The 17,431-nt window shown below is 40.3% G+C and overlaps 1 long non-coding RNA gene across 1 annotated transcript in view; it reads left to right on the top strand.

Moving 5' to 3' along the window:
* LOC143768331 (uncharacterized) overlaps positions 1–4,925 on the top strand; it is a 42,802-nt gene extending 37,877 nt beyond the window's left edge. Inside the window, exon 3 of the long non-coding RNA XR_013213811.1 lies at positions 4,707–4,925. This is a non-coding gene — a long non-coding RNA (uncharacterized LOC143768331). The remainder of the gene's footprint in view (positions 1–4,706) is intronic.
* Positions 4,926–17,431: the final 12,506 nt, after the last annotated feature.

Here is a 17,431-nt window from a genome sequence, read left to right as displayed (position 1 = left end):
GGAAACCCATGCAAACAGGGGGAGAACATACAAACTCCTTGCAGATGTTGTCCAAGGTGGGATTTGAAACCAGGATTCCAGCGCTGCAAGGCTGCAGTTCTAACCACTGAGCCACCGTGCTGCCCATTTCTGGTAAAGCTGAACCACCCCAATATTCTTCTGAAACTCTCTCCAAATATCCCCAAGTTTCTGTACGGCAACATCTACTCCAAGTCAATCCTAGAAAATTTGCAAAAATGGGCATGAAAACAGTAATTACTAAAAAATGCAAGGTTCCAGTGGACTGATTGACCCAACTGTGAAAGGTGAATTCAGCAAGAGGTAAATATGAGGACCAGTCCTCCTGCTGAGCAGTAATAAAACACCTTAAGATTTGTTCGAATGGTTGATTTTTCTTTTCTGTCTGATTATTGGTTTCAGTGTGGTAAGCAGAGGAAAATGACAAATCAATCCTCAGTATCTTGTAGAAAGCTCTCCAGAATTTGGACACAAATTGCACCCCCCTATCAGATACAGTGTTTAGAGGGATTTCATGCAATCTCTTCACATAATTGATAAGCCACCTGGAAAGGGTGTTCATCATTTGGTAGGCATGAAAAGAGAACAAAATGATCTTGTTTACTGTATCAGTCAATTACAATCAGTCAAAATAATGATTTTCCCTTTGGACAAAAGCAAATCTGTGATGAAATCCATGGACAGATGAGTCTTTCTGAAATTGGCAATGAAGCCAATTCCCGGCTAGCCTGTTATGACAGACTTTAGCGTGTGTGCAAACTTCACAAGCGGATGCAAAGTTCTTAAAATCATTAATCTGAGATGGCCACCAAATGAGTTTAACAATAGTTTTCTGTGTAGCTGTTACCCCAGGGTGACCACTGAAGACAGAATCATGAAACTCCTGCAAAAGATGTAATCTTAGGTACACAGGTACAAATAATTTGGACCCTGGAGTAGTGGAAGGAGCCAACGACTTGACTCTACTGATTTCCCCTTCCAACTCCATAGATACCATAGAAGCCACAAAAGATCTGAAAGAATTGAAGATGGAGGTTCTGGAGGAGAAACTGAATCAAGGCTGCGTGATAAGGCGTCAGCCCTAACATTCTTGGACCCTGGCCTGAACGGAATAGGAAAACTCAATCTATAAATAAATAAGGGCCATCTAGCCCAGTGTTTCCCAAACTCCAGTCCTCACGAACCCCACGGGTCATGTTTTCAGGATTTCATTAGTATTGTGCAAGTAGTGGAAGTATCATCAAGGCATCAGGAATTGTCTCATCTGTGCAACACTATGGAAATCCTGAAAACATGACCCATGGGGTCCGTGAGGACTGGAGTCTGGGAAATACTGATCTAGCCTGTCTTCAGGTTAACCCTTTAGCTGATTCAATATAAGCTAATTTTTTATGATCTGTCACCACAGTGACCTGATGAACAATACCATCCACAAAATGTCTCCACTCTTCAAAAGCTAACTTGACAGCAAGGAGGTCAGAATTCCAAGAAGGTAGCGGATCACAACAAAAGGATTAGGCAAACGGATGGTCAAGACAAATCCAAGGTCGAACAGCAACGATTAGAATAGCAGACAAAGAGCACAGAGCAAGCACACAGCTCATGAGCAAACCTACAATTAGCAGCAATAAAAGGCAGAGAGCTGGTTAAATAACCAAGTAATTACTCTGGGCAAGAGACACATGGATGAAGCCCCGCCACACCCAGGCCCTGATTGGATGGTTATACTGTTCAGCACGTTCCAGCATCCGATTGGGCTGCTGAGCTGTCAATCACCATACTGACAGCTCATCACGCCCCATTCTTAGACTGGCCGGCAGAACTGTCATTCACTGCATCCAGACACACTGATAGGAGGAATCGTGAGCGATACAACCATAAAAAGACAACAGTTGTGAATCGCACTAAACCTAGTGGCTCTGGGGGTTTCCATGCATCTGAACAAGTGCTGAACTTCACATGATGGGTGCAATAGTGCTGAGCTTCACATGATGGGTGCAATAGTGCTGAGCTTCACATGATGGGTGCAGTAGTGCTGAGCTTCACATGATGGGTGCAATAGTGCTGAGCTTCACATGATGGGTGCAATAGTGCTGAGCTTCACATGATGGGTGCAATAGTGCTGAGCTTCACATGATGGGTGCAATAGTGCTGAGCTTCACGTGATGGGTGCAATAGTGCTGAGCTTCACATGATGGGTGCAATAGTGCTGAGCTTCACATGATGGGTGCAATAGTGCTGAGCCTCACATGATGGGTGCAGTAGTGCTGAGCTTCACATGATGGGTGCAGTAGTGCTGAGCTTCACATGATGGGTGCAATAGTGCTGAGCTTCACATGATGGGTGCAATAGTGCTGAGCTTCACATGATGGGTGCAATAGTGCTGAGCTTCACATGATGGGTGCAATAGTGCTGAGCTTCACACGATGGGTGCAATAGTGCTGAGCTTCACATGATGGGTGCAATAGTGCTGAGCTTCACACGATGGGTGCAATAGTGCTGAGCCTCACATGATGGGTGCAATAGTGCTGAGCTTCACATGATGGGTGCAATAGTGCTGAGCTTCACATGATGGGTGCAATAGTGCTGAGCTTCACACGATGGGTGCAATAGTGCTGAGCTTCACATGATGGGTGCAATAGTGCTGAGCTTCACACGATGGGTGCAATAGTGCTGAGCCTCACATGATGGGTGCAATAGTGCTGAGCTTCACATGATGGGTGCAATAGTGCTGAGCTTCACATGATGGGTGCAATAGTGCTGAGCTTCACACGATGGGTGCAATAGTGCTGAGCTTCACATGATGGGTGCAATAGTGCTGAGCTTCACACGATGGGTGCAATAGTGCTGAGCTTCACATGATGGGTGCAATAGTGCTGAGCTTCACACGATGGGTGCAATAGTGCTGAGCTTCACATGATGGGTGCAATAGTGCTGAGCTTCACATGATGGGTGCAATAGTGCTGAGCTTCACATGATGGGTGCAATAGTGCTGAGCTTCACATGATGGGTGCAATAGTGCTGAGCTTCACATGATGGGTGCAATAGTGCTGAGCCTCACATGATGGGTGCAATAGTGCTGAGCTTCACACGATGGGTGCAATAGTGCTGAACTTCACATGATGGGTGCAATAGTGCTGAACTTCACATGATGGGTGCAATAGTGCTGAGCTTCACATGATGGGTGCAATAGTGCTGAGCTTCACATGATGGGTGCAATAGTGCTGAGATACTGTGTGATACTGCTGGATTCCAAGATAGACACTTCTTTTAATTGTTTCCTAGTTTGAAGATGCTGATACACTTGGTTTGTGCCATCCCGGAAAGTTCGCACTTGTGACACCACCTCGTAGCTATTCATTACTTATGACAATGTGCCGTCCTCCATGTTGGATTTCCTATATCTATCTACCTCTACACTTTTTACCTAATTGAATTTAGCTGTAGTGGGTTTTTTTTGTTAATGTCACTTTATTAGTTTTCTTATGTATATGCACCTATTTATCTATTACTTTGGTTTGGTTACATTATGAATTATCCCATAGAGTGAAGTTATTGCATTTTCACGTGTCCTATTGTCCCTCTGGTTTCTTTATTCTTATTTTTAACCTTTATCTTTTTAATAAAATATACTTGTTTTTATATCCTTTTTATTCTTTATTTTTGATTTGTGTTCGCCTTATATTGTAGGTACATACTGTTTATTCCGGGCACACAATATTTATTGCCCATAGATTACATATTGACTGTATTTTTTAGCTTTCATTAATTTATTTTATGCCTTTCTATCACTGCTTTTTTAGTTTATACAAGACAAAAATAATTGACGGGGGCGAAGTCAGGGAGATATTCAAGATGCAGTATCTAGAAAACAGATAAACAGGAGACACAAGCCAGGTTATAACTTATAACCGTCTCAACACACAGCTGGGAGTTTAAATAAGGTGTGGTTCTGCCCAATAGATCATAACAAGGACCATAAGTTCCAGCCACACCAATACACTTGGCAGGACTGTGCCTGTGCACCACCATGTCCATCACCAGAACACATCCGGTGCTGGCTAACAACAGAGGCAGAGGCTACTGTAGAAGAGGACAAGGGTGTAAGAGACGGTAAAGAGGGTTTATTGAAGGGCTAGTGGTAAGGGCTGATTAGCACACCATTTCCAGCACAAAGTTTGGTGGCCAATCAGCACGTTCTGCACCTTATTTTAATCCACCCGTTCCCTTTCCTAGATCTATATCCTGACCCTTATTATTGAGCTGGGTTGTAGTCATCACATCTTCTGCCTCATTCTTGAATTGCTACTAAGGTTGAGCGAACTCAAACTTTAAAATCCAAGATTCGTCCCGGACACGTAGAGTCCAGTGCTGATCTCCGGACATGGACTTCTCCCAGAAGTCTGAGAATTTGTGAGTGAACTCTGTGTTACTGTTCAGAGTTCGGATGCTTAATAAAGCTTGTTGAAAGACTGTAGGGCAGCCAATCAACATGGGCTGTGGGCTTTGACAAGTATCGCAGCCTCGGTAGGTCACTGCCGGTCATGTCTCCCGGGCGATGACGTTACTGACATCATTATCGTTTGTGCATTTTGGATATTTTCATCCTTTCTCATCTCTTTTGATATGTGTTATTTGTGATTATTTGTTGCATTACACTTAACATTCTTTTCTCCTTTCCTTTACAGATATTGGCACATTGGAATATTTGACTGTATCTACTGCGTTATTTTCTTTATTTATTGCCTTGTATTGTGTTCTTATTAACTTGTGTCACCTGGTGGATTAGGGCGGCCACACTCTATTCTGATCAGTATGGGCCGGTACTGAGTGTCAACTCTTTGGCTTTTTAAGTGTTCTTCCTTTTCTTTGGCTTGTAGTTTTGTGTTAATAAAATGTGTTATTAGTTTTGAGATCCTGGTTTCCTGCATATTCTTTTCTCTCTTTTTCTACTGGTTATCGCAACATATGCAATAGGCTGATCTCCATATTTGTGGCGGTGGCCGCCCTTACACATTTCTATATCGGCAGCCGTACAGTCGCTCAATTCAAGAGTATGGAGCAAGGTCGCGTCCAGTAGACGAGCTCTACATTGCATAAAGCATCGGTCCCGGCTCAGAAACTGGCGAGTCCTCGCATCTCACCGTGCGCTGCCTGCGGCGGCTCATAAGCCTGCAGTCACACAGAATCGGTGCAGACTTTAGACCGGACAACCTTTGTAAGGGTTAAAAAAAAAAACACCATTGTTATTGGATTGGGCACATAAACTTACACTGGTCTCAGCACTAAGGATTTGTCTTCATATTAATATATTGTAACCAGTCAGAGATGATCTGTAGGAGCAGGAGATAATCATGGCTTCATCTTCCGTGTTCTTGGTTTTGCAGGCGACCCCCTCAGTCTATCGCTCCAGGGTCTGCGTTCTGCTGTCACTGTGCTCCTGACCTTTATTACCTTTAACGAGACCTGGGGAGATATTAGACCTTGATGAAATAATTAGATAAAACCCAACGACCTGAAAATTTCCCGTCAGACCTTGCAACAAAGTAACAAACCATCAATCTTCCGTTACCTGAGGTTCTTGTGATTGGATTGGGGCTCGGCTGCAGTGTGATCTCTTCACCTCGGGTGAATTAAGAATTGAGTTAGGAAATGTATTAGGACAAGTATCCTGACAGCAAGTGCCGGCCCCGGTCTCATCATACGTGGACTTAACAGATTGGTGTCAGAAAAGCGTCTGCCTCCCCAATTCTGCACCACAAGAAAGAGTTTCATTGTATTAGACCAAGATACAAAGGAAACTCAATGTAACATCAGACTGCGGAGAATAAATAGATATGAGACATGTAGGTAGATAGATAGTTATCTAGGCAAACAAACGATAGATAGACAGACAGACAAAAGGCAGAGAGATACACATTGGATCATAATGACCTCCTGCACATCTCCCTGATGGATACATAGATGCTCGCGTTGTCGGTCCATTTTGTCATTTTCGGCAGTTCTTCATTTACAGCTACCTTCGTCATTCGTCTTCTTCGCTACAGGTCTTGTCGAGTCTTCGGCACATCGGCAGCTATTAGGTCTGATGAGAACTAAATGTTAGGTGGCACAGAAAACAGTACAAGACCCATAGTGGAAGGAGCAGGGAGCCGGGTGCGGTGAATGAAAAATGGTCCAGAACAACCAAGTGGGGAACCGCACAGACAAGGTGAGACCTGGGCAGAGATGGTATTAATAACTATTTTTGCATCAGCGCTGGGTACAGTCATGGTCGAAAGTGTTGGTGCTCTTTAAATTGTTCCAGAAAATGAACTATTGCTCAAACAAAATTATTACAATTACACATGTTTTGTTATACACATGAAAAAGGAAAAAAAAAGGCATCATTGGACATAATTTCTCAAAAAATCCCCCAAAATGAGCCAGACAAAAATGTGGGTAAACAACTTTGTTTCAAGCATGTGATGCTCTTTCAAACTGACCAGTGGCAAGTAACAGGTGTGGGCAATATGAAAATTACACCTGAAACCAGATAAAAAGGGGAGACGTTGCCTCAGTCTTTGCAATGCGTGTCTGTCTTTTCCGTGGAGAACAGAAAGAGGAGAAGAGAACTGTCTGAGGACTTGAGAACCAAAATTGCTGAAAAATATCACCAATCTCAAGATCACAAGTCCATCTACAGAGATCTTGATGTTCCATTGTCTACGATGTGCAATGTAATCAAAAAGTTTACAACCCATGGCACTGTAGCTAATCTCTCTGAACACGGACGGCAGAGGAAAAATTGATGAAAGATTGCAAAGCAGGATAGTTTGGAAAGCGGATAAGCCCCAATCAAGTTCCAAAGAAATTCTAGCTGCAGGCTCAGGGTGCATCAGTGTCAGCGCGAACTATCCATCCATATGTGAATGAAATGAAATGCTATGGCAGCAGACCCAGAAGAATCCCACTGCTGACACAGAAACATAAAAAAGCTAGACTGCAGTTTGCCAAAATGTATGTGAATAATCCAAAATCCTTCTGGAAAAGAGTCTTGCGGACAGATGAGACCAAGATAGAGTTTTTTGGTAAAGCACATCATTCTACTGTTTACAGATAACAGAATGAGGCCTACATAGAAAAAACACAGTACCTACAGTCAAAGATGGTGGTGGTTCAAATATGTTTTGCTGCCTTGGGGGCCTTGTCTGGGTGCAAGGAATCATGAAATCTGAAGATTACCAAAGGATGGGTTTGAATCCTAGGTCATGGGACCCCTAACCGGACAATGATCACAAACATACTTCAAGAAGCCCCTAGAAATGGATGGAAGCAAAGTGCTGGAGAGTTCTGAAGTGGTACCAATAAGTTCGGATCTAAATCCCATTGATCACCTTTGGAGAGATCTTAAAATTGCTGTTGGGAGAAGACACCTTCACATATGAGTGACCTGGAGCAATTTCCAAAAGAAGAGTCATCCAGGATTCCAACTGAGAGGTGTCAGAAGCTTGAGGTGGTTATAGGAAGTGATTGATTACAGATTTCAAAGGGCGCAGCCAAAGATTAAGTTGAGGGTGTCAACAAATTTGTCCGGCCCATTTTTAGGGTTTTGTGTGATATTATGTCCAATTTGCACTTTTTTTTTCTTCAGTTTTTCTTTGTGTTGTTCCAATATGTACAAAGGAAATAAACATGTATAACAAAACGCGAGTAATTGTAAGAATTTTCTGGGAGAAATACTTCATTTTCTGGAACAATTTCAATGGCGCCAATACTTTCGGCCATGAGTGTATATTCTTGGCATCTCATTAAAGGAATAAAAGTTAATAAACTCATGAACAGCCCAAGCCCAGGAGCAGGTGGAGCCGTTACTGTGAGTTTTTTGTCAGTTGTTGCCCTTTCTCAGAGCAGCATTGTCCCCGGAGAGCACGCGTCTGCCCGGGCTCATGGCTCCTCACACATTCCCTTTGCTGTGCAGGTCTCTGTGGATTTGTGCAGATCACGGCTGTGTATCCTCATAGCCTCATTACTGCAAACAGTCTGAAAGCTTCTCCACAGAAACCCCAAAACACGGCTTCACTTCTTTATGTTCATCCTTTGGCATTTCCCTTCATGTCGGCCCTCGCAGACCTCGGCTCACATCCTCATTATTTCGTTTTGAATTGAGCAAACTGAGATTTAAGGAACGAGACATCGGCAAGAGGAACCTGGGAATGGCGGAAAAGCGCTTATTTATATAAAGAGCAGGACTTGTTCACATGTCCGAAGACAAGATGACGGCCTGCACCCCGCTGATCTACAGGACGGGAAAACAAACATTGAGGTTTCCGTGGATTATAGAGGAATTATGGCTGAAAATGTGGTCACATCACGAAGGTCCTGGTGGAAACTTACTGTGGAATGTAAGACAGATGTCATACCAAGAAGTAACGATACATAATTACTAGGAAGAAGGATCCATTCCTACTGCCATGAGACTACACTGAAACATAATTATATACAGGAGAAGCCCAGGTTATACCAGCTGTACATATATAATTATATACAGGAGATACCCAGGTTATACCAGCTGTACATATATAATTATATACAGGAGATACCCAGGTTATACCAGCTGTACATATGTAATTATATACAGGAGATACCCAGGTTATACCGGCTGCACATGTATAATTATATACAGGAGAAGCCCAGGTTATACCAGCAGTACATATATAATTATATACAGGAGAAGCCCAGGTTATACCAGCTGTACATATATAATTATATACAGGAGAAGCCCAGGTTATACCGGCTGCACATATATAATTATATACAGGAGAAGCCCAGGTTATACCAGCAGTACATATATAATTATATACAGGAGAAGCCCAGGTTATACCAGCTGTACATATATAATTATATACAGGAGATGCACAGGTTATACCAGCTGTACATATATAATTATATACAGGAGATACCCAGGTTATACCAGCTGTACATATATAATTATATACAGGAGAAGGCCAGGTTATACCAGCTGTACATATATAGTTATATACAGGAGATGCCCAGGTTATACCAGCTGTACATATATAGTTATATACAGGAGATGCCCAGGTTATACCAGCTGTACATATATAATTATATACAGGAGATGCCCAGGTTATACCAGCTGTACATATATAATTATATACAGGCGATGGCCAGGTTATACCGGTTATACATATACAATTATATACAGGAGAAGCCCAGGTTATACCAGCTGTACATATATAATTATATACAGGAGATGGCCAGGTTATACCGGCTGTACATATATAATTATATACAGTAGATACCCAGGGTATACCAGCTGTACATATATAATTATATTCAGAAGATACCCAGGTTATACCAGCTGTATATATATAATTATATATAGGAGATACCCAGGTTATACCAGCTGTACATATATAATTATATACAGGAGATGCCCAGGTTATACCGGCTGTACATATATAATTATATACAGGAGATGGCCAGGTTATACTGGCTATACATATATAATTATATACAGGAGATGCCCAGGTTATACCACCTGTACATATATAATTATATACAGGAGATGCCCAGGTTATACCAGCTGTACATATATAATTATATACAGGAGATGCCCAGGTTATACCACCTGTACATATATAATTATATACAGGAGATTCCCAGGTTATACCACCTGTACATATATAATTATATACAGGAGATGCCCAGGTTATACTGGCTATACATATATAATTATATACAGGAGATACCCAGAGTATACCAGCTGTACATATATAAATATATACAGGAGATACCCAGGTTATACCGGCTGTACATATATAATTATATACAGGAGATGGCCAGGTTATACCGGCTGTACATATATAATTATATACAGGAGATACCCAGGTTATACCAGCTGTACATATATAATTATATACAGGAGATCCCCAGGTTATACCAGCAGTACATTTATAATTATATACAGTAGATGGCCAGGTTATACCAGCTGTACATATATAGTTATATACAGGAGATACCCAGGTTATACCAGCTGTACATATATAATTATATACAGGAGATGGCCAGGTTATACCAGCTGTACATATATATTTATATACAGGAGATGCCCAGGTTATACCAGCTGTACATATATAATTATATACAGGAGATACCCAGGTTATACCAGCTGTACATATATAATTATATACAGGCGATGGCCAGGTTATACCGGTTATACATATACAATTATATACAGGAGAAGCCCAGGTTATACCAGCTGTACATATATAATTATATTCAGAAGATACCCAGGTTATACCAGCTGTACATATATAATTATATACAGGAGATGCCCAGGTTATACCGGCTGTACATATATAATTATATACAGGAGATGGCCAGGTTATACCGGTTGTACATATATAATTATATACAGGAGATGGCCAGGTTATACCGGCTATACATATATACAGTAATTGTATACAGGAGATACCCAGGGTATACCAGCTGTACATATATAATTATATTCAGAAGATACCCAGGTTATAACAGCTGTATATATATAATTATATATAGGAGATACCCAGGTTATACCAGCTGTACATATATAATTATATACAGGAGATGCCCAGGTTATACCAGCAGTACATATATAATTATATACAGGAGATGGCCAGGTTATACCGGCTATACATATATAATTATATACAGGAGATACCCAGGGTATACCAGCTGTACATATATAATTATATACAGGAGATGGCCAGGTTATACCGGCTGTACATATATAATTATATACAGGAGATACCCAGGGTATACCAGCTGTAAATATATAATTATATACAGGAGATCCCCAGGTTATACCAGCAGTACATATATAATTATATACAGGAGATGGCCAGGTTATACCAGCTGTACATATATAGTTATATACAGGAGATGCCCAGGTTATACCAGCTGTACATATATAATTATATACAGGAGATGGCCAGGTTATACCAGCTGTACATATATATTTATATACAGGAGATGCCCAGGTTATACCAGCTGTACATATATAATTATATACAGGAGATACCCAGGTTATACCAGCTGTACATATATAATTATATACAGGCGATGGCCAGGTTATACCGGTTATACATATACAATTATATACAGGAGAAGCCCAGGTTATACCAGCTGTACATATATAATTATATTCAGAAGATACCCAGGTTATACCAGCTGTACATATATAATTATATACAGGAGATACCCAGGTTATACCGGCTGTACATATATAATTATATACAGGAGAAGCCCAGGTTATACCAGCTGTACATATATAATTATATACAGGAGATACCCAGGTTATACCAGCTGTACATATATAAATATGAACAGGAGATACCCTGGTTATACTGGCTGTACATATATAATTATATTCAGGAGAAGCCCAGGTTATACCAGCTGTACATATAATAATTATATACAAGAGATGCCCAGGTTATACCAGCTGTAGATATATAATTATAAACAGGAGAAGCCCAGGTTATACCAGCTGTACATATAATAATTATATACAGGCGATGGCCAGGTTATGCCGGTTATACATATACAATTATATGCAGGAGAAGCCCAGGTTATACCAGCTGTACATATATAATTATATTCAGAAGATACCCAGGTTATACCAGCTGTACATATATAATTATATACAGGAGATGCCCAGGTTATACCGGCTATACATATATAATTATATACAGGAGATGGCCAGGTTATACCGGTTGTACATATATAATTATATACAGAAGATGCCCAGGTTATACCGGCTGTACGTTTATAATTATATACAGGAGAAGCCCAGGTTATACCAGCTGTACATATATAATTATATACAGGAGATGCCCAGGTTATACCAGCTGTACATATATAATTATATACAGGAGATACCCAGGTTATACCGGCTGTACATATATAATTATATACAGGAGAGGCTCAGGTTATACCAGCTGTACATATATAATTATATACAGGAGATACCAAGGTTATACCGGCTGTACATGTATAATTATATACAGGAGATACCAAGGTTATACCAGCTGTACATATATAATTATATACAGAAGCCCAGGTTATACCAGCTGTACATATATAATTATATACAGGAGATGCCCAGTTTATACCAGCTGTACATATATAATTATATACAGGAGATACCCAGGTTATACCGGCTGTACATATGTAATTACATACAGGAGAAGCCCAGGTTATACCAGCTGTACATATATAATTATATACAGGAGATACCTAGGTTATACCAGCTGTACATATATAAATATAAACAGGAGATACCCTGGTTATACTGGCTGTACATATATAATTATATACAGGAGAAGCCCAGGTTATATAAGCTGTACATATAATAATTATATACAAGAGATGCCCAGGTTATACCAGCTGTAGATATATAATTATAAACAGGAGAAGCCCAGGTTATACCAGCTGTACATATAATAATTATATACAAGAGATGTTCAAGTTATACCAGCTGTACATATATAATTATATACAAGAGATTCCCAGGTTATACCGGCTGTACATATATAATTACATACAGGAGATGAACAGGTTATACCAGCTGTACGTATATAATTATATACAGGAGAAGCCCAGGTTATACCAGCTGTACGTGTATAATTATATACAGGAGAAGCCCAGGTTATACCAGCTGTATATATATATATAATTATATACAGGAGATGCCCAGGTTATACCAGCTGTACGTATATAATTATATACAGGAGATACCCAGGTTATACCAGCTGTACATATATAATTATATACAGGAGATGCCCAGGTTATACCAGCTGTACATGTATAATTATATACAGGAGATGCCCTGGTTATACCGGCTGTACATATATAATTATATACTGGAGATGCCCAGGTTATTCCAGCTGTACATGTATAATTATATACAGGAGGTGCCCAGGTTATACCAGCTGTACTTATATAATTATATACAGGAGATGCCCAGGTTATACCAGCTGTACTTATATAATTATATACAGGAGATGCCCAGGTTATACCAGCTGTACATATATAATTATATACAGGAGATGCCCAGGTTATACCAGCTGTACATATATAGTTATATACAGGAGATGCCCAGGGTATACCAGCTGTACATATATAGTTATATACAGGAGATGCCCAGGTTATACCGGTTGTACATATATAATTATATACAGGAGATGCCCAGGTTATACCGGCTGTACATATATAATTATATACAGGAGATGCCCAGGTTATACCGGCTGTACATATATAATTATTTACAGGAGATGCCCAGGTTATACCGGCTGTACATATATAATTATATACAGGAGATGCCCAGGTTATACCAGCTGTACATATATAATTATATACAGGAGATGTCCAGGTTATACCGGCTATACATATATAATTATATACAGGAGATGTCCAGGTTATACCGGCTGTACATATATAATTATATACAGGAGATGCCCAGGTTATACCGGCTGTACATATATAATTATATACAGGAGATGTCCAGGTTATACCGGCTGTACATATATAATTATATACAGGAGATGCCCAGGTTACACCAGCTGTACATATATAATTATATACAGGAGATGCCCAGGTTATACCAGCTGTACATATATAGTAATATACAGGAGATGCCCAGGTTATACCAGCTGTACATATATAGTTATATACAGGAGATGCCCAGGTTCTACCAGCTGTACTTATATAATTATATACTTGAGATTCCCAGGTTCCACAAAGTCAACTATCACTGCAGCCCTCCACCAGTCAGGCCTTTATGGCAGAGTGGCCGGATGGAAGCCTCTCCTCAGCGCAAGACATATGAAAGCCGCATAGAGTTTGCTAAAAAACACATGAAGGACTCCCAGACTATGAGAAATAAGATTCTCTGGTCTGATGAGATGAAGATAGACCTTTATGGTGATAATTCTAAGCGGTATGTGTGGAGAAAACCAGGCCCTGCTCATCACCTGCCCAATACAATCCCAACAGTGAAACATGGTGGAGGCAGCATCATGCTATGAGGGTGTCTTTCAACTGCAGGGACAGGACGACTGGTTGTCATTGAAGGAAACATGAATGTGGCCAAGTACAGAGATACCCTGGATGAAAACCTCTTCCAGAGTGCTCTGGACCTCAGACTTGGCCGAAGGTTCACCTTCCAACAAGACAACGACCCTAAGCACACAGCTAAAATAACAAAGGAGCGGCTTCAGAACAATTCTGTGACCATTCCTGACCGGCCCAGCCAGAGCCCTGACCTAAACCCAACTGAGCATCTCTGGAGAGACCTGAAATTGGTGTCCACCAATGTTCACCATCCAACCTGATGGAACTGGAGAGGATCTGCAAGGAAGAATGGCCGAGGATCCCCAAATCCAGGGGTGAAAAACTTGTTACATCATTCCCAAGAAGACTCATGGCTGTACTAGCTCAAAAGGGTCATTACTGAGCAAAGGGGCTGAAGACTTATGACCATGGGAGATTTCAGTTTTTCTTTTTTAAGAAATTTGCAAAAATTTCTAAATTTGTGTTTTTCCAGTGAAGATGGGGTGCAGAGTGTACATTACTGAGAAAAAATGAACTTTTTTGAATTTACCAAATGGCTGCAATGAAGCAAAGAGTGAAAATTGTAAAGGGGTCTGAAGACTTTCCGTACCCACTGTATATACAGGAGATGCCCAGGTTATAGCAACTGTATATATATATATAATTATATACAGGAGAAGCCCAGGTTATACCGGTTGTATATATATATATATAATTATATACAGGAGATGCCCAGGTTATATCAACTGTATATATATATAATTATATACAGGAGAAGCCCAGGTTATACCAGCTGCACATATATAATTATATACAGGAGATGCCCAGGTTATACCGGCTGTATTTATATATAATTACCATATATACCGTAGAAGCCCAGGTTATACTGGCTGTAAATATATAATTATATACAGGAGATACCCAGGTTATACCAGCTGTACATATATAATGATATACAGGAGATACCCAGGTTATACCAGCTGTACATATATAATTATATATAGGAGATACCCAGGTTATACCAGCTGTACATATATAATTATATACAGGAGATACCCAGGTTATACCAGCTGTACATATATAATTATATACAGGAGATGCCCAGGTTATACCAGCTGTACATATATAATTATATACAGAAGATGCCCAGGTTAAACCAGCTGTAGATATACAGATCTATGCAGGAGATGCCCAGGTTATACCAGCCGTACATATATAATTATATACAGAAGATGCCCAGGTCATATCAGCATGTCTAATGTACTGTACATCTTGGTTTGCTGGGACTTTTAGTGCTTTGTGATGTTATTTAGATTCTTATAGATGACTGAACAATTTCCATCAGATTTTTATGTCTTGATTTTCTCGTCTCTACGTATTAATACACTTGGAACTTTCCTTCTTTGCTGATAATAACAATGATACCTGTTTTCCGCACTAGAATGTTTTGCCCTTTTACGTTCTAATTGATCCTTTGCTTCCTCCTGGATTTCACTTTTCAGATATTAATCTAATTACATAATTAGAGGAGACAGGCGCTCGGAGGGGGCGACGTTTCCTGCCGGCAGCACGGTGTCGACTTCACACATTTACGGCTGTTCTGGATCATTACATTGGACATTCTCATCGTGTACAGAATTATTATACAAGTTGCAACAAATGTAAGAAAGAAAAAGACAATGAGCATCATAACAAGAGGAACATCAGCATTGTTTACTGTAGCTGCCTTGAATGTTACATATATAGCTAGAAGACCCCACCAAAATTGTAGCTCTGTCTATCGAATACAGAGGGGCAGTTGCACAATAGTCTTGTTGTCACCATCCTGTTTCTGGCATTGCTTCTTGCTATTGGCGGCAGTGCTCATAGGTCAGTGGGGAAATGTGTTTGCTACAGTCATGGCCAAACGTTTTGACTCTTCGCCATGACAATTAACTCAATCACGGAAATTCCATTTCCACTGTTATTCATTTCTGCCACAAGATGACCTGCTTACTAGAGATGAGCAAACCTTTCAAAGGTTTGGTTCGGATTCACCGAACAATTCACCAAATGCCATTACATTCAATGGGAGGCAAAACCAAACGCATAGACAACACCTTTTGGGGAGACAAAAAGCTTTCCAAACCACTAAAATTAGGGGCAGACATCAGGAAAAGTGGCATCAATTGACCCACATTAGAAATTTGCAAATGGCACAGCAGAAGACAGTCATGCGCCGTGCATGAGGTATCAGGGTCTGGCCCAGCATTCACAGCTTGGAATTGAAGTTTCAATGAGGACCTGGTGGTTATAGGAGCGGTGTAAGCCTTCTTAGCTGGGAGCTCTGATACCTCATGCAACACCTCCATTTTTTTTTTAATTCCAGCCACAGTCAGATGAAAAACATCAGTTTCTTAGAGTACTATTGATAGAAAAATTAAGGAAAATAAAACAGGTAGTTGACTGAAAGTAACTCCCTGCCTGTCTGGGGATCTACTTATACAGGCAACCCACCAGATGGAGACCGAACTTGGAGTCTCCACATTTCATAAAATTATTTGTAACATCATGTCAGAAAGCAAGGTGTGACCAATAAGATAAATATAAAATATAACTTTTAATATATATCTATTAAAAAGTTGGAAGGTCCAACTAAATATAAAACATGAAAGACTCCACAAAAGATTCCCTATTCAGGGAATAATATCAAAATCAAACCCTCTCCGTTGCTACATACACCTCAGTGCATCTGCAATAACCGGGGGTAACAAAGCACAAACCCAAGTCACAGGATAGTGTGCGTCTGTGACCTGTAATCTATTTGCAGCCCCACCTATCCAATGGGGACGTACTGTTTAAACCCACACAAGAACCGTCAGGTTTATATCACTGTTACCTGTCGCATGTCAGCTGCTCCCACCCGTCATAGGGACATATAATAAAAACGAACAAGTGCCGAAATAACTGGAACGATCTCACCTCAGGATTTCCTGTATTGTGGGCGAGAGTTCTCTTGTTAACAGTATCCGGAGGGGGGAGGCCTATCCAAGTTGGACCTTCCAACTTTTTAATAGATATATATTAAAAGTTATATTTTATATTTATCTTATTGGTCACACCTTGCTTTCTGACATTATACTTGACTGGTGTATATCAATTATTTATCTATATTTGTAACATCAGCAGCAGTAGCAACAGCAGGCACAGAAGACTCAACAAAGATGGCACAGTTTGCAATAACGTAAGATCAATACATGACACTAAAAACAACACCATCGTCTAGTTTGCTCAGTCTGCGACTAAGGTGCAAAAGTCATCGGAGATCCATGACTTGTTCATT

This window comes from Ranitomeya variabilis, chromosome 4 (genome assembly GCF_051348905.1).
Source record: "Ranitomeya variabilis isolate aRanVar5 chromosome 4, aRanVar5.hap1, whole genome shotgun sequence".
Lineage (NCBI taxonomy): Eukaryota > Metazoa > Chordata > Amphibia > Anura > Dendrobatidae > Ranitomeya > Ranitomeya variabilis.
This window is presented reverse-complemented; position numbering and strand designations above follow the sequence as displayed.